This window comes from Lissotriton vulgaris, chromosome 5 (assembly GCF_964263255.1).
Source record: "Lissotriton vulgaris chromosome 5, aLisVul1.2, whole genome shotgun sequence".
Taxonomy (NCBI): Eukaryota; Metazoa; Chordata; class Amphibia; order Caudata; family Salamandridae; genus Lissotriton; species Lissotriton vulgaris.
The window spans coordinates 1,626,615,773-1,626,636,997 of NC_141693.1; positions in this window are offsets into that span (position 1 = coordinate 1,626,615,773).

Below are 21,225 nucleotides of genomic sequence, written 5' to 3' on the forward strand. Positions count from 1 at the left end.
TCTTTTCTTTGGTTGTTAACAGTTTTTTTTACAACTAATGAAAACACCACCCTTTTCCTTCACTTCTTATTTCACTTTGGAGACAGCAAGACCTGTTTTTTTCTGTCCTACCATTTTGTGTAAAGAATGGCTGCCAGAGCACCCAGCAGCAGCGAGGACTCAGATGGCTTCATTTAAGAAGAGCCTCCTCAGCCCAAGGTCAAGGAGAATTTTATTTGGAAGTTTTTTTCAATACCTGAATGTTTAAAAAAGGTGAATGCTCCCAAATATGAATGCAAAATCTGCCAAACTGTGCTTTCCCGAGGAGACCCTAGAAGGAAGTACAGTTTTGGCAACTCAACAATGATTCGCCACGTCCAACGCAGGCACCCCCAGAACTATGCCCGGGAGAGTGTCTGAGACCTAGCACGTAATCCCCCAAGGGATGGTGCCTCTACATCTACAGGAGGAGCCACAACATCAGGGAGAGGACGTGCAGCGGAATTGGAGATGATTCCAAACATTCAACCTGTTTTTAGTGACATTACTATAAAGTGCAAGCAATGCGATAAAATGCTTTGCTATGGTGAGCAGAGCATCAAGCTCATTCCACGCAAGAGGCAAGAACACCACTGCCTTCCCCAGCCCTAATTTTTCCCCTTTGTTTTGCTCCTGTTGAGCAGTTTTGCATTCCCTGTTTTTGTTTTTGTTCAGAAAAAACATAAAAAAGAAGAAAAAAACCTGTTCTTTTTAGAACTACCTCCAATTCTCAAAAAAGAGCTGTATTCTTAACAAATTCAAAAGGAGTAACTGAAGTGGAGTGCAGTGAGAGAGGAAATGAAAATGAGTGAGAAAGCAAAGAAAGGGACGAGAGGGGAAGGGAAGTGAAGTAGGGGAACTGAAAGAAGGTGAGTGTGGGAGGTGAGTAAGGAGAAGGGGAGTGAACAAGAAGAATGAGGATAAGTGAAGAAAATGTGGTAAAGGAACAGGGGTGTAGAAAGGTAAGAAAAGAGCAGTGATTATGAGGAAAGACTGGAGATACAGACTGGATAAAGGCAAGTGAGTGTGAGACAAGGGGAGTAAGGGTGTGAAGAGAGAGTGAAAGAAAAAGTGAGAGTAGAGGACCGAGTGAGGGAGGAAAGAAACATAAGTGAGGGAGTGAGGCTGAGTTATAGGGAGTGAGCGTGATAGAAGAGGAGTGACAGACTAAGGGGTCGGAGAGAATGAGGCTAACAGAGAGAGAATGAGGGAAAGGGAGTGTATGACTAAGAGGACAGAGGGAGTAAGAGAAAGAGTTAGTATAGTGGAGTGAGGACAGTAAGAGAAGGGAAAAGAGTGAAGGAGTGAAAGAAGGGAAGAGGGAGGAAGGAAAGTAAAGGAGAAGGTCTGAAAGAAGGTGAGTGTGGGAGTATGGCTGAGTTATAGGGAGTGAGCGTGGCAGAAGAGGAGTGAGATACTAAGAGGACGGAGAGAATGAGGCTAACTGAGAGAGAATGAGGGAAGGGGAGTGTAGAACTAAGAGGACAGAGGGAGTAAGAGAACGAGTTAGTGAAGTGGAGTAAGGAAAGTAAGGGAAGGGGATAGAGTGAAGGAGCGAAAGAAGGGAAGGGACATAAAGTAAAGTAAAGGAGAAGGTCTGAAAGAAGGTGAGTGTGGGAGTATAGCTGAGTTATACGGAGTGAGTGTGACAGAAGAGGAGTGAGAGACTAAGGGGACGGAAAGAATGAGGCTAACAGAGAGAGAATGAGGGAAGGGGAGTGTACAACTAAGAGGACACAAGGAGTAAGAATAATGGCACAGCTCTCACAGCCCACACACCTCTCACAGCTCTCACAGCCCACACAGCTCTCACAGCCCACACAGCTCTCACAGCTCACCCAGCCCTCACAGCCCACACAGCTCACATCACACACAGCTCTCACAGCTCTCACAGCCCATACAGCTCTCACAGCCCACACAGCTCTCACAGCCCACACAGCTCTCACAGCTGCTCTCACAGCCCACACAGCCCACACAGCTCTCACAGCCCACACAGCTCTCATAGCTCACACAGCCCTCACTGCCCACACAGCTCACATCCCACACAGCTCTCACAGCCCATACAGCTTTCACAGCCCACACAGCTCTCACAGCCCACACAGCTCACATCACACACAGCTCTCACAGCTCTCACAGCCCATTTACCTCTCACAGCCCACACAGCTCTCACAGCCCACACAGCTCTCACGGCTCTCACAGCCCACACAGCCCACACAGCTCTCACAGCCCAAACAGCTCTAGCAGCTCACACAGCCCTCACAGACCACACAGCTCACATCCCACACAGCTCTCACAGCTCTCACAGCCCATACAGCTCTCACAGCCCACACAGCTCTCATAGCCCACACAGCTCTCACAGCTCTCACAGCCCACACAGCCCACACAGCTCTCACAGCCCACCCAGCTCTCACACCTCACACAGCCCACACAGCTCACATCACACACAGCTCTCACAGCTCTCACAGCCCATACAGCTCTCACATCCCACACAGCTCTCACAGCCCACACAGCTCTCACAGCTCTCACAGCCCACACAGCCCATACAGCTCTCACAGCCCACACAGCTCTCACAGCTTACACAACCCTCACAGCCCACACAGCTCACATCACACACAGCTCTCACAGCTCTCACAGCCCATACAGCTCTCACAGCCCACATAGCTCTCACAGCCCACACAGCTCCCACAGCTCTCACAGCCCACACAGCCCACACAGCTCTCACAGCCCACACAGCTCTCACAGCTCACACAGCCCTCACAGCCCACACTGCTCACATCCCACACAGCTCTCACAGCTCTTACAGCCCATACAGCTCTCACAGCCCACACAGCTCTCATAGCCCACACAGCTCTCACAGCCCACACAGCTCTCACAGCCCACACAGCCCACACAGCTCTGGCAAAGACAATAACGGCAGCAAACAAACACATGACACAAAATGCAAGAATAAAGAAACACAATATGCTTCTTAAACTTCCCCATAGTGCATACTGCACTCTATCTTTTTTAAAAGAATCATTACTCACTTTTAAAAATGATTTGAAAGATGTAGAACAGTGCCAGTCACACACAACAGATATTCTTAAGCTGAATCTCTGAATAATGCTTCTTTCACTGGAGCCTCAGAATAATGGCACAGCCCACAGAGCCCACACTCTCACAGCCCACACAGCTCTCACAGCCCACACAGCACTCACAGCCCACACAGCCCACACAGCTCTCCCAGCTCTCACAGCCCACACAGCTCTCACAGCTCTCACAGCCCACACAGCCCACACAGCTCTCACAGCCCACACAGCTCTCACAGCTCACACAGCCCTCACAGCCCACACAGCTCACATCACACACAGCTCTCACAGCTCTCATAGCCCACACAGCTCTCACAGCTCTCACAGCCCACACAGCTCTCACAGCCCACACAACTCTCACAGGCCACACAGCCCACACAGCTCTGGCAAAGATAATACCAGCAGCGAACAAGCACTGGCAAAGACAATAACAGCAGCAAACAAACACTGGCAAAGACAATAACAGCAGCAAAGAAACACAGGCAAAGGCAATACCAACAGCGAACAAACACTGGCAAAGATAATACAATCAGGGGGGCAGGGGCATGAAAAATGGCACAATCAGGGTGCAGAAGGCAAGAAATACGGCACAATCAGGGGGGCAGAAGCCAAGAAATATGGCACAATCAGGGGGGCAGAAGCAAGAAATATGGCACAATCAGGGGGGCAGAAGGCAAGAAATACGGCACAATCAGAGAGCATCTTGCTCCAGTCCAAAAATCGGATCCCTAGGGCAGAGACACACATACTATTGGCAGAGACAGACATGGTAGATTATATGTAACATTATGATCATGTGCCTAAGATCACACTGTGAGTGAAGCTTGATTTACCCATCAGTGTGATCTTAGGCAGAGAAACACATACTGTTTGCAGAGACAGACATGGTAGATTATGTGTAATATTCTGATCATATGCCTAAGATCACACTGTGAGTGAAGCTTGATTCACCCATCAGTGTGATCTTAGGCACATGACCAGAATGTTACATGTAATCTACCATGTCTTTAAAAAACACGTAAGCACATATTACCAAGCAATAGCGATAATTATCGCTATTGCTTGGTTAGCGGGAAAAAATATCGCCGAGCACCAAGGATTTTTAACGCTGAGATACCTTGATATTATCAAGGTTTATCTCAAAAGCGGTAAAAATCCTGCAAAATGCATGAATATCGCTGAAAAATCTGCGATATTCATGCATTATCGTGACAATGCTCTTAGCCATGTTAATCACCTTCCATTGGATAACATGGCTAAGAACTGCTTTTAGCAGGCGTTAGCTTTTGGAGATATTTGCGCTTAGCACGAATATTTCCAAAAGTTGTTATATAGGAGTTAGAGATGTTAGCGACTATTTTCAGTCGCTAACATCTTGGTACGCCCACTTTGCATGTCATTAGCGATAATTATCGCTGACATGCAATGTGGGCCCCTAAATGCCCGCTATCGCCTACAAGCTGTCGCTAACTGGTGTTAGCGACAGCTTGGTAATAGGGCGATCAAATTATCGCCGCATTAGCGGGAAAAAGTCCCGCCAATGCGGCGATAATGCCCTTGGTAATATGCCCCTACTTCCATATTTTGAAAGACATCAACTAAACATATCTTTATACCAGAAAACATTTTCTATAGTAAATTGTTTTTCACACAAAGCACAGCCCTTTTAAATGACCACTATAAAGCAAAGCAGAAACCTAACTCATTTTCAAAATAGATTTCCAATATGCACCATACAATTTTTAAACAGCATTACAAAAAAACATAACACACAATGCAAAAATAAATAACATCAATATGCTTCTTAATCTTGCCTATACTGCATACAGCAGTATATCTTCAATAAATGAATCATATATCAGATAACACACAGGCACAGAGTAAAGTGAGACACAAGCAAAGAATACTCTTTAAGCTAATTGAAGCAAACTGTTACAAAGCACAGGTGACAATATTGAAAAATGTAAAAGTGTTTTCTCTTATTTCAAACAGAAAGTCAGTATGATGCTTCACCAAAATTTAAAAAGCAGACTTTTTTCCAGAAAATATTTTCCATACTAAATCGTTTTTGACACAAAGCACAGCTTATTTAAATGACCACTACAGAAACAAAGCAGAAACCTAACTCATTTTCAAAATACATTTCCAATATACACCATTTTATTTTTAAACAACGTTACAAAAATACATGACACAAAATGCAAGAATAAAGAAACACAATATGCTTCTTAATCATCCCCATAGTGCAAACAGCACTCTATCTTTTAAAAGAATCCTTACTCACCTTTAAAAATGCTTTGAACGATGTAGGACAGTGTCAGTCACACACAACAGATATTCTTAAGCTGAATCTCTGAATAATGCTTCTTTCACTGGAGCCTCAGAATAATGGCACAGATTCTTTCTCAATACAGACCCATATACTTGTACATAACCAAAAATTCTTCCCACACAAATTCAAAACCAAATTGCACATTTTAATTGGTTGTACATTTGAACACTTTGAAACTCACATAACATTCACCCATCCCCCCATGGTAACTCCCTCCCAACCTAGCACACACTTCTGAAGTTCATCATACTATGTTGCAAAATAATCCAGCAAGGGTGTTTGACCTGTCAATGTACTAGCTAATCAACTGCAATGTTTCTTTAAATTACTTTTTCTCAACCATTGAAATGACTTTTTTCAAAAAAAAGCATGCACCCTAATTTTCAGTGGAGATTTTTAAGAAACCACCAATCATTTTTGGTTTTTCAAGTGCACTAAATCTCAACCACTTTTTTCATAACTCCTACTTTCAAACTGCCATTTCATTTCCACAACTCATCTGACTACAAGCACATCTACCTTCAAAATGTCAAAAATCTGGTTTGTGGGTCATAGCTATGTCTTCTGGAGTGAAACATTTGCAAGCAACAGAGGTATTTACAACCTTGATTTGCCAAATGTGGACATTGTCTGGATTGGACAGAGAGGATTAAGAAGTCAACAATTGTTACCATTGGTAAAATCCTTTATGCATCTTCCACACCCTGACCTTATAATTGTGCACTGTGGAGGAAATGACCTAGGCACTTTGACTGGGGTAGTTCTGCAAATGCTTTTAAAGGACATCTTTGGGCAATTGATGTCACTTTTTCCAAAAACTACCTTGGTATTTTCTAATATATGCCAAAGGCAAAAATGGAACTGGTCCAACCAATTTTGTCCACAGATTGAGAAAGCAAGGAAACATGTGAATAAATCTGTTTTCTGCTTTCCTCAGAGACTATAGTATGGGGTCAATATACCACAACAACTTGCGTTACAACATGCAAGGCATCTATAGGAGAGATAGTGTACATTTTACAGATGAGGGGAATAAAGTCTTCCTCTTGAATTTGAGACTCTGCATTGGTACCTACTTGTAGGTACAAAAAACACCCACATAACACAACAGCTCTTTTCAGAGCTAACTTACCTTGAACCACTGTAAATAATTTTTTTACTCTATTTTTTTCACTGTTTTTCCCCGTGGTACGCTCAGGGTGCGCGTACCGGAGAGCACACCTGGGAACGCACCCAGCGCTTACCCCGTGAAAATAGCAAAAAAAATAGTTTTTTTACCCTTCAGGGTCCTTCTAGGCCATCCACAAAAAACCTAGGGGGTCAGAGGGTGTCTACCCTGCCCCCTTTTATACATTTCCCCCTTTATTTCACCTCAGGTGTCTCGATTTTCCAGAGACACAAGATGGCAGACTCTCCGGACTGTTAATAATGACACCCGACAGCCAATCAGCTTTCCACTCGTGCACTCCCGTACCGCGCGGGGTGCGCTCTCCGGTACGCGTACCGGTGAGCGCTCGGAGCGCGCCCAAATATATATCTGTATTTAAGAAGTTGCTTTTAATAAAAACCACTGGAGCAATTTTCACCAAACATAGCAAAGGCACATCTGCGTACCAGTCCCTACAATTTTACCAAGTTTGGTGTAATTCCGTTCGGCGGTTTGGGCTGTAGCCATATCTAAATGTCCTATGGAAAACTACATGGGGAAAACACATTTGAAACTATTGAAAATTTTAACCAATCAAAATGTAACTTACGTTTTGAATTTGAATGTGATGAAGTATGATTGGTTATGTATATATCTTAAATGAGAGGAAAACACAGCCATTTTGTGATACTCCTGTCAGAGGTACTTTTGAGAGGAATTTTGGCTGCTCAATTTCTGGACTTTCAAATACACAGTACTTACTCTTCTACTTTCAAAAAGGTGAGTTGTTAATTTGTAAGGGGAACTATGTTGTACACTTTAAGATAATTTGAAAAATATTTTTTGTTAGTTATTTACAGTCCTTCTGTTATAATTATGAATTAACATAGGCTTCATCTCATGCAGTGCTTTATATTTCTAGTTCCTGCCTGATACTATACACTGCCCAATTAATTTTAAAGAACTAAATACTTGATTAAGCTAGTTTTATGTTATGTAATACAAAAAACGATAAATGAAAGTGATTACTTTTTTCTGCAATTTACAGCAAGAAATTTGAAATTAAAATGGAGGAGAGCAAGGACATTTCATTTGAAATGTCTACTACATATCTTGAAAATGAAAATGCCAAGGAAAATGAAAACACCATTTCATCCCAAGGAGAAGATGACTTAAAAGATTTTTTAAATCAATCTCTAGATGAAGAATTAGTAGAATTTTTGGATGAAATAGAATAGCAACAAACAACAATGAACAATTTTCATGAGGAGATTACATTTATGGATGAAGATGAAATACCAGATGAGGACAGGCTACAAGTTCTATTATATTATGAGAAATCTGAACAATAAATTATTAATTACAAATTAAAAAGTTGACATATATTATTCATTTTATGTCTAATTTATGAGGTAAAAGCGAAGTGATTGTAGTATAATGTAATACTTATAGTATAGAGTGCAAAATCTTTATGTTACATAGCAAGTTTACTCATATTTACTGCACTTCTCCCACTGTATTTTTACCAATATATATTTGACATCTCTTCTTCATCTCCTGCCTCCTTTCTCTCACTGTCTGTCTCTGATGCACCCTATCGCCGCCATTTTGTGTAGTTACAGAAGAGAATGAAATGTAATACTTCAAAACTTGAAAAGAGAGAAGGGTAGAGTGCCCCTCACCCACTAGACCTTCTCAGGAGGTCCCAAAAGGATCTGTTTCTGCTTTCCTGAGAAACTATGGTATGAGTTGAATATACCACAATAACTTGCATTACAAAATGCAAGATATCTACAGAGGAGACGATGTACATTTTCTCAGATGAGGAGAACAGAGTTTTGCTCTTGAATTTTAGACTCTGCGTCAGTACCTACTTGTAGGTACTTAAATCACCCACATAACACAACAGCTCTTTTTAGAGCTACCCTACCTCTAAGCAATCCAAATTATTATTAAAAACTATTTTCTTTCACTGTTTTACCCTGTGGTGCGCTCAGGGTGCGCGTTCCGGAGAGCGCACGAGGTGTCTACCTGCCCCCTTTCAATCATTTCCCCCTTTTTTTTTCACCTCAGGTGTCTCGATTCTACCGAGACATAAGATGGCGGAATCTCCGGACTGTTTAGAATGTTGACAGACATCTGACAGCCAATCAGCTTTCCGCTCGCGCACTCCCGTAGTACCCCGGTACGCGTACCAATGAGCGCTCGGAGCGCACCTATAGATATATATATGTTTTTGAAGTTAATTTTCATAAAAACCACTTGAGCAATTTTCACCAAACATCGCAAAGGCACATCTGCGTACCAGTCCCTACTTTTTTACCAAGTTTGGTGTAATTCCGTTCGGCGGTTCGGGCTGTAGACTTGTCAGACCGTCCTATGGAAATTAACATGGGGAAAACACGTTTTGGGACCCCCCTTTTTTCTCAGCCCCCACTTCACGAATCCACATGAAACTTTCAGGGAAGGAGCGGAGCGGAGCTGGCCAAAATTTTTGAAAACTACACGCAAATTCCTCAACCGGCGCCAAAGATATTCCCAATAGAATGTTGCGGATTTCCTATAGTAGCTAGGTCCTAACTATAACTACCTACTGGCGACCGCCAGTAAGTAATATATATATACCTACCACCAGTAGGTCATATATATATATGAACTACTGGCGAAATGTTCAAACTTGGTGGGGCGCTCCAGTCTGGTATGTATATATATATATATATATATATATATATATATATATATACAACCTACTGGCGGTCGCCAGTAGGTAGTTACAGTTAGGACCTACTTTCCTTAGGAAATCCACAACATTCTATTTGGAATAACTTTGGCGCCGGTGGAAGAATCTTCGTGAATTTCTCAAAGAAAGTGGCCTGCTCGGTTCCGCTCCTTCCCTGAAAGTTTGGGGCTGATTCATCAAGTGGGGGCTGAGAAAAAAGGGGGTTCCAAAACGTGTTTTCCCCATGCAATTTTCCATAGGGACTTTTAGCCAGGGCTACAGCCCGAACGGCTGAACGGAATTACACAAAATTTGGCAGAGAGGTAGATTTCGGTTCACAGATTGTGCTTTTTGTTAAATGGTGTAAATCCATTGAGTAGTTTCTGAGATAATTAAAAGTAAAAAAATAGCAATATCTAGAGACGAAGTACAGCATGCAGACGGAAATCCGTACAATTACGAGCACGAGCTGCATGCTGATTGGCTGTCAACTGTCTGTCAACATTCCAAACCAGGAAGTGCTGGCAGCCATCTTGTTCGTTACTAGAACTGAGTCACAAGAAAACAGTAAAACAAAGTTGAGAAATAAGGAAAGGGGTCGTACGTGGATCTTTAGGCTCAAATTTCTTTTTTTTAAATAAAAAATCGCGGGGTACGCATATAGTACTCGTACGTGTTGGAAAAGGGAAAAAAAACTAGAAGTTCATTTTATTCATTAGGTCCCGGGGGCAAATTCCGGGGGCCATTTTTTTCCGTAATGGGGGCTTGTAAGGTGCCCCGAGCATCGGGGAACGGCACCCCTCTGTGGTTTTATTTTGAAGTATGCAGGGGGGGTTACGGTCCTTCTCCCCTAGTCTCGGGGACTGGCATCCCGTTGGGACTTTTTTTTTATAAATATTGTTTTTAAAAAAAGTATGTTTTCAGATCTCCCTCTCTCCCCATACACGTCGTGGGGACTGCCACCTTCCTGGGGCAGTAATATGTAAAATGACTTTCTAGGTACCTGCACGTCCCGGGGTTTTTTAATGTTGGGAGGGGGTCACACGGCACTCTTACTGGAACCCTTGATGGCCCTGGGGATCACCATCTCCCAGGGCCAGCTCTTGCAGTGTCTCTGGGTGCGTACTCCGGGGACACTGATGTTTGCTATGGTAGGCGGTACAGTTGCGGTCCCACTTTACCATAGCAAACCGCTTTCCTATTTGAAAAAGAGAGCAAGTCAATCTGCTCTCTCTTTCAATTAGGAAAGCATATTGTTTTTCGTCGAAGAGAGCAGCATGTAAGCTGCTGTCTCTGATGAAGGAATGCAGGCTCTCGAAGGACATGTGAAGCCGTCTGAGATTGTGGGGGCATTGGGGCTAAAAAAAAAGAGTTTTTTTTTATAACTAACTTTACTAGTCAAAAAAAGAGCTATATTTCTATGATAGTATGTAAAACTTTCCGTTTTTTTTTGTGCACCAGTTGTACTCTCTACGCATGCGCAGCCTCGTTTCCAAGCCCATGCTTCTTTCTTTTTCTTCAAGTTCGCCAAGCAAAGCTGTCCTCAGGTATTAAATTTGCCGCTTTCTTTTCCCGGGCCGTGTGTGTCATCCGCTGCTATACTTTTGTAATATATTAATAAACATATTGTATCTATATTTATTTGGAATGTAGTGTCGAGGCGCCAAACGTTGATTACATACTCCGTCCACCTCCATTTTAGTAGTTTTCCTCCGTTATTTTTATTATATCTGTTACTTTAATTTTACCCTTCGTTTATCTTCTCTGTGATCGATGAGATTTCCTGCCACAGACACCACAGTGGTTGTCCTTGGCCTCTGATGGTATTAGACTTGGTCACACGTATACCTAAAAACGAATTTGAAGCACATAAGCCACAGCCATTACAACGCGTGTTCGTCAAGACAAAGACATTATTATGATTATGCGTTTATCATGCGTGGTAAATATTTACTAGTTGTAAAAGCATGCGTGGTAAAGGCATACGTGGTAAAGCCATATGCGTGCTAATGGCTTTGTGGTGACGATCACACATGGTTATGACCACGTTGTAATGGCTGTTTCCCCCAGGACACTGCAGCAACCGGGTCTGTGTGTGGCGGACTCCAATGCACCAGGCGGAGGGAAAGCAGCCCCTCTCATACTTTATAGAAATCTTTGTGGGGGGATTGTTTCAGTGGTTTGAGGGGCGTCATTGAGGCCCACACACTTAATTTTGTAGGGGGGTAAGTTTGCATGGGAAAATGTCGCAAGAGGTTTGTAAATGTGGTACACATTGTTTCATATTACTTTGATTTCTTTATCATGTTGTATTCTATCCAGAGAAAATATAACTCAGTACTTTTCAATCCTACTCTTGAACATCTTACTATAGTACTTCAACAATATAAATACTATTTTTATTGTGGACCATCACCCTTCCCACAAACAAAAAGAAGTATGTCATTTTTTTAATTAACTTTTATTAAAACAATACCTGTAAACAAAACTTAAGGATAAATATATTATAAACAACTAGAAAAATAACTTTAAAAAAACAATATTATAAACAAATTGTGGAGTGGACTCCAAAAGACATACGATTGGTAATCTGCAAAACAAAAATAAAAATTTGAGTTTAGAATTATGTAGATGTGAGTAAATGAGCTGAAGCATTACAAGTCAAGGTAACACTACGATTTTACGCGTGTAGTGTGCCTGGTACATTTCACTTCTGTTATAGTGCCGCGTTCAAGTGGTGCGTATATGGAAGTAACTACTGTGTTACTGACACAAAAGTGGCACAACGGGATTGTAAATATGCCGACTTATTTCTAATGCATTGTAATGAAGGCATTGTATATTTAGGCCTCTTTGCTTACCCTTCTTTAAACACTGTGGCCAGTGGAATTCACAACTTGAGTTCAACTGTTGTTCTACACGTCAAAGCAGACAGCAGTGTCTATAACTTTAAAAGAGAAAGAGAAATGATGTCACAGAGAGCGAGAGAGAGAAAGAGAGAGAAAAGAATATTAAAAGTGTCTCGCAGAGTCTGGAGTTGAGATTTTTTCTTGAAAAGTGAGATGCAGATTTACCAGCTGCTTGTGCCACTTTTCCCATGTTAAAAGTGACAGAAAAGTGGTTCAATAAGCTTGTAGATCTGTTTCTCAGACTGCTGTAACCTATCTGTTGTCACTGCTTGGAGGTAATTATACTTTTTTGCACAGTCAAGCTGCTGCAGACTACCCACTCTCTCCATTCACAGATAATTTGTTGATGTTTCGGAAACAAAATTCTCTGTCACCTAGTGTCATTGGGTGATTGAAAGATGGTGCTCTACGTGTTGAAGAAGCCTTCGCAGTAATCAAGAAAGTTCACTACTTCAACTCAGATAAGGTTGTATATAGCAGACTGGAGATAGTAGCATCCAAAACTTTAAATAAAAAGAGAGAAACAATGTGAGAGAGTAAGAAAGAGAAAGAGAAAGAAGGACATTAAAACATGGGAGAGACACACAGGATGGGGGGGATACCTGAAGCCAGAGGCGCAACCACAGTCAAAAATATAGGGGGGCTAGAGAAAATTTTGGGGGGGTGTTAAGTTCAAGCAAAAAGAAGAGTGGAGCTGCAGGGGCTGTAAGCGGGGGAATATCAAAGCCTCATTAACAAGCAAAATGTCTTTAAAAGACCTGTGACGTACTCGGGTGCGACTGTGTGTTGGCCGAGGAAGCAATCTCATCCCAGCTGAAGCCCCGTTAGCCCAATCTGTGTTTTGCATGCCTGCTGCATACTACAGATTCGCTCCTTTCACAGATAACTTGTCGTTGTTTCAGAAACAAGCTTCTTTGCTCACCTTGTGCTATTGCTGTCGTCCTTGTTACATAATCCATAGTTAAGCTGTACAACTAAAAGATATTAAAAGAAAGATGTTATGATTGGTAATTGTTGCTATATTAATTTGGAGTTAGATAATATTGCGCTTTTATAGACGTACATTGTCACATTTCCACGAACTGTTTGTATTGTGAATATATTCCGGACACTTCAGCGATTATAAAAACGTTACTGCTATTGGGAAAAGAATTCAAAATGTAAAATAATAAATTATGTAGGAGTGCGTTCGTCTAAAATACTAAGTTGTATTTTTGTATGTAGTCAGCTACAACCCTTTGACTCCTTCCGATGCGTACTCAAGTCTCACTGCTCACCTTTTCCTGGAAACGACACCTTCTGCATCATGTAGTCCTGATGTCCAACAAAGAAGTCTCATATATGGTGCAGAGTCTTGATATCTCCATGGCTTACGACATACTTGTGCTCCCATAATCATCATCATCGCAGGTTCTTCACCCGCTCAGTGCTTCGGGCACCACTAACTCAGTGACCAAAGAGGCATGTAGTAGTGGGCCGCTTGTTCGGTGCTTTGGGAACAACTCTGAAATGGCGTACAACACGTGTGCTCCGACTTTTTTTTACATAGGGTCACATGTGTAGTGACGGAAACGCTGAATGGGTGTGGTGTGGGTGTATACCAGCCATGAGGAAATGTGTGTGTCGAACTGACAACTAGACTTGCAACTAGAAACCACAACAATTGAAATTTGGGCCTTGTACTGTTGTTGTGTTTTTCTGGTAGCGTAAGAGTGGCTTTCTTTTTTCTATGTGACGTTACGATACAGTCACCATGTATGTAGCCTATTTTGTGATGCATTTTATTGTATAATGCGTTTCAAAAACTAGTTGTGGTAGGATGTTTTTAAATTAAACTGTGTTCTCTGCTTATGAGTTTGTTGAGTGTAGAAGTATTTTTTTTCTATTTTCTCTTCTATCATAATTGTGCTGACTTTTCTCCTTTAGGGTGCAGTACTATATTATTTTATAAAATGTATAACTGTTGAAATTATCTTTGAAAGTAGAAGCTGCTCCCTGTGACAAAAAGCAATGCCGGCTCCCGCAGGAAGTGGGGAGCCGGCTCGGACCGTGGAGGCCTTGGGGCTCTTCCCACGGTCTGCAGCATCACATTTGAATCCCGGGGGATGGGGTCCTTGGGGATTATAACAAATTAGTGATAAAGGCTATTGTTTTATGATAGATTTATCGTACGCATACCAAGCACGTATGGACAACGTACGGTGCGAAGATTGAAAGTCGTCCCACAAGCGTACCGTACTGAAGGAAGAAAAAGAAGAATATTTTTCAGATACTTATGAAGTGTATGTGTTTAGATGTTGGGTGGCTCTAAAAAGAGCCCTTGTGTTTATTGGGAGATTTTAGTATCTACAAGTAAGTACCATTGCAGAATCTAAAGTTCAAGAGGAAGACTCTGTTTCCCTCATCTTTAAAATGTACACCGTCCCTCCTATAGATTTCATGCATATTGAAACGCAGATTGTTGTGGTAAATGGTCCCCTTTCTATAGTCTCGGAGAAAGCCAGAAACAGATGTATTCACATGTTTCCTAGCTTTTTCAATCTGTGGACAATAGTGGTTGGACCACTTCCATTTCTGCCTTTGGCATATATTAGAATAGGCAAAGGCAGTTTGGGGAAAAGTGTCATCAATTGTGCAAAGGTGTCCTTCATAAGCATTTCCAGACCTACCCCTGTCAAAGTGCCTAGGTCATTGCCACCACAGTGCACAATTATGAGGTCAGGGTGTTGAAGATGTAAAAATGATGTTACCAATGGCATCAATTGGTGCCACTTTAATCTACTCTGTCCGATCCATTTAATGTCTACATTTGGTAAACGTAGGTCTTTGTGAATTCTTTTCTGTTGTGCGTACCTTTGGCTCAGGAAAATATAGCTATGTCCCACAATCCACACTATTAGCATGTTGAAGAGAGGTCTGGATGCACTCTGAAGGACTCTGTAAATGAAATGGCAGTTTGAAAAGTAAGATTTTTCTAAAATGGTGGGCAATATGCAGTTTTGAAAAAAGAAAAGAAATGATTGGTTGTTCGACAACATTTTACACTAAGCTAGGATGCATGTTTCTGTTTTTTAAAAGCCGGATTTTTATTGGTTAAGAAAAAGAACGTTACATAAGATAAGCTGGTATATTCTCAAGTCAAGCACACTTGCTGTTTTAATTTGCAACAATGTATGATGAACTTTTCACCTGTGTGCTGAGTTACGTGTTCCCTGAAGTGTTTCTTTGGTAACTGGTGGACCGTGGAATGGGGGAAGGGTTGAAAGTTTTGTCAGTTGGAAAAAGTGCAAAAGTTTAAGCAATATAAAAGTGTGTTTCGTTTTGATTTAATGTGGGAATAAATGTGATTTTTTATTTATTTGTATATGTGTGTAGATTGAGTGTGTAGATTGACAGGAAAAGTTTGCTATTTGCTATAGGACTTCCTGTCCCCCTAAGACTGATTAGGGGGGTTTACAATGAGCCCCAAGGTCAATATCTTTGATGGCCTTGGGGACCACCACCTCCCAGGGCCGGCTCCTGTAGTGTTACGGGGTGTCTATCCCTGGGAAACTGCTGTTTGCTATGCTAGGGCAAGATTTCTCTTTCAAGTAGGAACGCAGATTGCTTTTCGTCAGAGAGAGCACCATGTAAGCGGGTTTTGGGGCTCCCCCCACGGTCTTGAACATTATATTTGAGCCCCGGGGGATGCGGTCCCCGGGGATTGTAAAAAATTAGTGATAGATGCTACTTTTTTTTTACAGTGTATTTAGTGTAAGCGTACTGTGCAAATTCTAAAAGTTGTTTCATAAGCATACGTAAGCTAGAAAAAATCAATAAAAAATATATATTTTACAGATTTCTATCAAGTTTATGTGTTTATATGTTAATTGCTTGTAATGAGACCTTTTCTCTTTATTGGTACTTATAAGTAAGTGCTTATGCATAGTCTAAATTTGTTGAGTAGCAGTGTTTTATACAGTGCTGAACTTTTGACCTCTGTTGACAATTGACTTTTGCATGATCTGTTGGTGGTAGGGTAGGGTGGAAAGTTATGTCAGTTGGAAAGGTTTGAAATGTTAAAACAATAGAAATGTGTGTTTTGTTTTGAATTAATGTGTGAAATATTTTAATTGGTTGTTTATATGTATTTATGTGTAAAATGAGAGGGAAAATGTTCCATTTCGTGGATCTGCTGCAAACACTGAACTAGATAGATTCTGTATAAGAATATCTACTGTGTGAGTGGCATTCTTCTTAATCTATAAATCAATTTGAAAGGTGAGTTGATAAGTTGTATGGGAATGTATGTGGTGCATCTTTGTACATTAAGGAATTATGGGGTATATTATCAAGACAGGCAATAAAATTATCGCCGCTTTATCGGCAGAAAACTGCAGATAAAGCGGTGAAAATGGGCTTGATGATATGCTCTATGGAATTCCAATCGAAGCCCATATTAGATTAACATGGGCTTCGATTGGAATTCAATAGAGCATATTGTCAAGCCCATTATCGTCGCTTTATCGGCGGTTTTCTGCCGATAAAGCGGCGATACTTTTATCGCCTATCTTGATAATATGCCTCTATAGTCGTCCCTTGTTAAACGTTTTATAGTAGTAAATGTGTTTTGCTATAATGCATGTTGTTATGTTTTTTTGTTTTATATCACATTGTGCGTCTGTGTACATTAAGGAATTATGGGCCATATTATCAAGAAAGGGCGATACATTATCACCGCTTTTATCAGCAGGAAACTGCCACTAAAGCGGTGATAATGGGCTTGATAATATGCCCTTGTGAATTCCCATAGAAGCCCAGGTTATGGTGTTAACCTGGGCTTCAATGGGAATTCACAAGGCCATATTATGAAGCTCATTATCTCCGCTTTAGCGGCAGTTTCGTGCTGATAAAAGCGGCGATAATATGTCGCCCTTTCTTGATAATATGGCCCTATATTTGTCCCTTTTTCCAATATTTCTAGCCTCTCTTTTTATACTCCCCTCTCTCTCCTCTTACTCCTTTCTCTCTCTTGGTACTACTGTCTTTTTCTTATATTGTCCTCTGTGCTCATATTGCCCTTCTTTGTCTTTATATTTTCCTGTTTCTCCTCTTATTCCTTCTGTCTCCTCATTTTCTACCCTTTCTCTTCATATTTCATTTTTTTCTTGATACTCCCTGTTCTGTCCTCTTTCTCGTTTCCCTCCCTCTGTATATAGTCTGGGTTGATTTACAAGCCCCTTGTATATCTTTGTTGTTTTATTGTGTTCGTTTTTTTGATCTAATAGTGGCAGAAATAATGTAGTAAATTGCATATGTATTTGGAAAATGTTGTTCACTGAAATGTAGTAATTATATAGATGGAATATATATAGTCAATTAAACGATTTTCAGTAGTAAGTGGTAAAATGCATGGTCTAATTTGTTTGTCTAATATCACACTGTGCATGTGTGTACATTAAGGAATTATATTCGGCCCTTTTTAAACGTTTTACAGTAGTAAATGTGTTTTGGTAAAATGCATGGTCTTATTTTTTTTTGGGATAATATCACACTGTGTATTTGTGTACATTATGGAATTATGAGGCATATTATCAAGAACCGGTGTTAAAATTATCGCCATTTTATCGGCAGGAAACTGCAGATAAAACGGCGATAATGGGCTTGATAATACGCCCTTGTTAATTCCCATAGAAGCCTATGTTCTGATGTTAACATGGGCTTCTATGGGAATTAACAAGGGCGTAATTGTTGCTGTTCTTTGCAGGTACTCCCTATAGTTTTCGCATACTTTTTTTTTCTTCTAATACTCTTCTCTCTGTACTCACATAGCGAGGTGTGGCTCACTGGTTAGAGGCGGCAGACCCGGAGGCTGAGAACGGCCCGCGACCAGGGTTCGATTCCCGACGCGGCAGGGTCGAGGACCAGGGTCAGCGGACTGATAATTCTCGCCTCGGTGCCCACTTTGGGCAGTGATCACACTCGGTAACTCTGGGCATTAAGCTTGCCTCATCGCTACAACGGCCCCCCACAGACGCCGGGGATGCCTGGCTTCACCTTGGAGATACCCAGCATGGGACCATCTCACAGGGAAAGCCAGGACGGGTTCCCCAGCGGTCATTCGCGCCAGGATACTCCGGTAGTAATTGAGCGCGCTACAAAACACCTTACATTTACATTTACATTTACATTTCTCTTCTCTTTTCTTATACTTTGCACTCTCTACTAATATTGCCATCTTTTCTTATTGTCATATTTCTCTTCTCATGTTCCCCCCTGTTCTTATCCTCCCCCTGTTTTCATATTCTCCTCTCTCTTCTCTTACTTCTCCATGTCTCCTCATACTACTGAGCTTTTCTTTTATTTACTCTTGTCCTATACACCTTCTCTCTCTGTGTTCATATTTTCCTCTTTTTCTTTTCTATATGCATTTTAAATATTAAAGACTAAGAGTAGTGTGCACAAACTGAAAAATGGTATTAGTGTATCTGGAACGAAAAAGAAAAAGAAGAATAAAGAGAACAATCATGGAAAAACAACTGCAGAAAAAATAGTTTATAGTAAATGGAGAAAAAAACAATTTATGGAAATTAGGAAAAAAATGTTTTATAATAGAGTTGTGTTAAATTTAATTAAAGAAATTAAGGGATGTAAAAAAAAAGCAGCATTTTATAAGAAGAAGAAAGGTATAGAAAATGTAGTTGAGAAAGCTTTTGAATCAAAATTAAAATTGTTTATTTTAGTAATCAATAGAATTCAATCACTAGAAAACCCAATCCATTTAATGAAGGCCAAAAGTAAGTGGAGAAGAGTAATTAACAGAAGTAATTTTTGGGAGTCTTTTTTGGGTGAATGGAAACATAGTTCAAGTTCCGAGCCTTTTTTTAATGAAGAAAGTTATCTTTAGAGTAATGATTTGTTGCGTGCAGTTGACACTAGTAGTCGTACTTATGAGGTTAGAAATGGTAGTCCTATTAGAAAAAGAGAAAATTGTTACTAGAAATGCAGGAGAGGTGTTAGCTGATGAAGTTTTAGGGAGAGGTCCTAAAGCTCCAGTGTACACTTGGAATTGTAGGAGTATTTGTAGTGTATGGCAAGAATCTATTGATTTTTTACGCAATTTCTTACGTAACTATACTAAGAAAAATGGTAAACAAAAGATTAAGATGTTGCAAGGACCAGACCCTTACAGAGTGAGAGAAAATACTGGTTTGCAAGGTCATTCTCCGGCTTGTGTTTCTGAAAAAGTATGTTGAAGTGTTTTTCACCATTTCAGGATTTTAGCAGTACATCATTCTAAAATGAGGAAATTAGTCAGAGGATTGTATTATGCAAAAAGTCCTGCTCTACTGTTAAAAAAGTTGAACAATGCTCTTTTGCATGGATCTGTATCAAAAGCAAATAACTTTTGTGATGAAATTGAGGTTAGTTATTTTGGTCCTGAGGAAGACAGTGCAGAAATTGAGATATTAATAGAAGGGAATGTAGAAGAGAATGTACAACATTGTAGTACAGAAAATTTTGAGCAAGAACTTACAAAGTTTAAGGTGATTTCAGGTGAAAGGCCAAATTATTGTTGTATTGTTGTCGATAAACTCATTATAAAAATCAGACCAGGACTGTTGATTTGTATTTTAAAAGTGAAAAAGGAAAATAATAATGAGTGGAAGGCTTTTGCAACTTATTTGTTGGTAGAGAATTGTTTTAATTTGGGTTCTGATCAGCGTATTTGTAAATATTGTTATAACTAATTGTACGAGACCTAAATGCCTGCTAGAGCTAAGGAATAATAATCTTGAGTTGGTAAACATTCCTTCTGAAATAATGGATTTAAATACCTATGAGTCTATTCTTATTTAATGTGTGCATCCATTTCAGGCTATTGTTCCTATAGAGCCTAGGACAGAGAAATTGTCTCCTTCTGATTTACAGGGAGGATTGAAGGGAAGAGTTGTATATTTGCCTCTAGATGTAAGGAAAAATATTGAAACAATCAGTGTGGAAAATGTAGAGGATGAACCTTTAGGTATTCTTGTTAATGGCGTTCCTACTAAGAGTAAGAAAATCTGGCAAGAATTAGGATATGTTAGGAAAGTGAAAAAGGCAATGTTGTATCTGATAAAAAAATAATCAATATTACAGAAATGTGTATGTGAGAGAAGAAGAAATAACTGTAGAAGAAGATAGTGACTTGCCATCTGGACAAATTGAAAAAGTGGATGTGTCCAGAACTAAAGAAATCTACGTAAATTACAGTGTTCATCCACTGCATTCTAAAGCAGTGATGGGGAATACTATAGAGTTATTCCAAATGATAGAAGCAAAAGGAAGTCCCATTAGTGTATGGGAAAAAAGCTTGGAAGCTTGTTGTTTCCCACAGGAAAAGGAGGATGATATGATGACCGACCTGTGCAGATTCCAGCATCTGAAAACCAAGATTATATGCAGAAGATCCAAGGTTTCGACAATGTATTCCATATTTGTTTCATCTTTTGTTTGAGAGTGATTTGTCTGTACTTTCTTATGCAGTAAACCATATATTGAAAACAGGTGTACATCTGCAAAATGTTTCAGCAAAGGAATTTATGGATAAAGTACTGCAGAAAGATAATGTTTTGGAATCTCAGCTGATTAATCTTATGGCATGTCAGCGTGGTACTAATGAGTACTGGTACCGTCGTCATGGAGAACTGAAATGTATGCTAAGGAACTTAGGAACTCCTACATGGTTCCTTACTCTAAGCTGTGCTGAATATGCTTGGGATGATTTACTTCAATTTCTTCGAGAGGCAAATCCAAATATACTAAATATTGAATACAAGACACATGGAGAATTGTGCTCTTTGGATCCAGTTAATGTATGGAGGTATTTCAATCATAGATTTGAAGCTATGATGTCTTTTATCACCAATAAAAAAAATCCTCCTCTTGGAGAGGTTTTGGACTTCTTTTGGAGAAAGGAGTATCAAGCAAGAGGTGCTCCTCACATACACATGCTAATATGGATCAAAGATGCTTCCAAATTTGGAACAGACTCAGATGATACTGTGTTG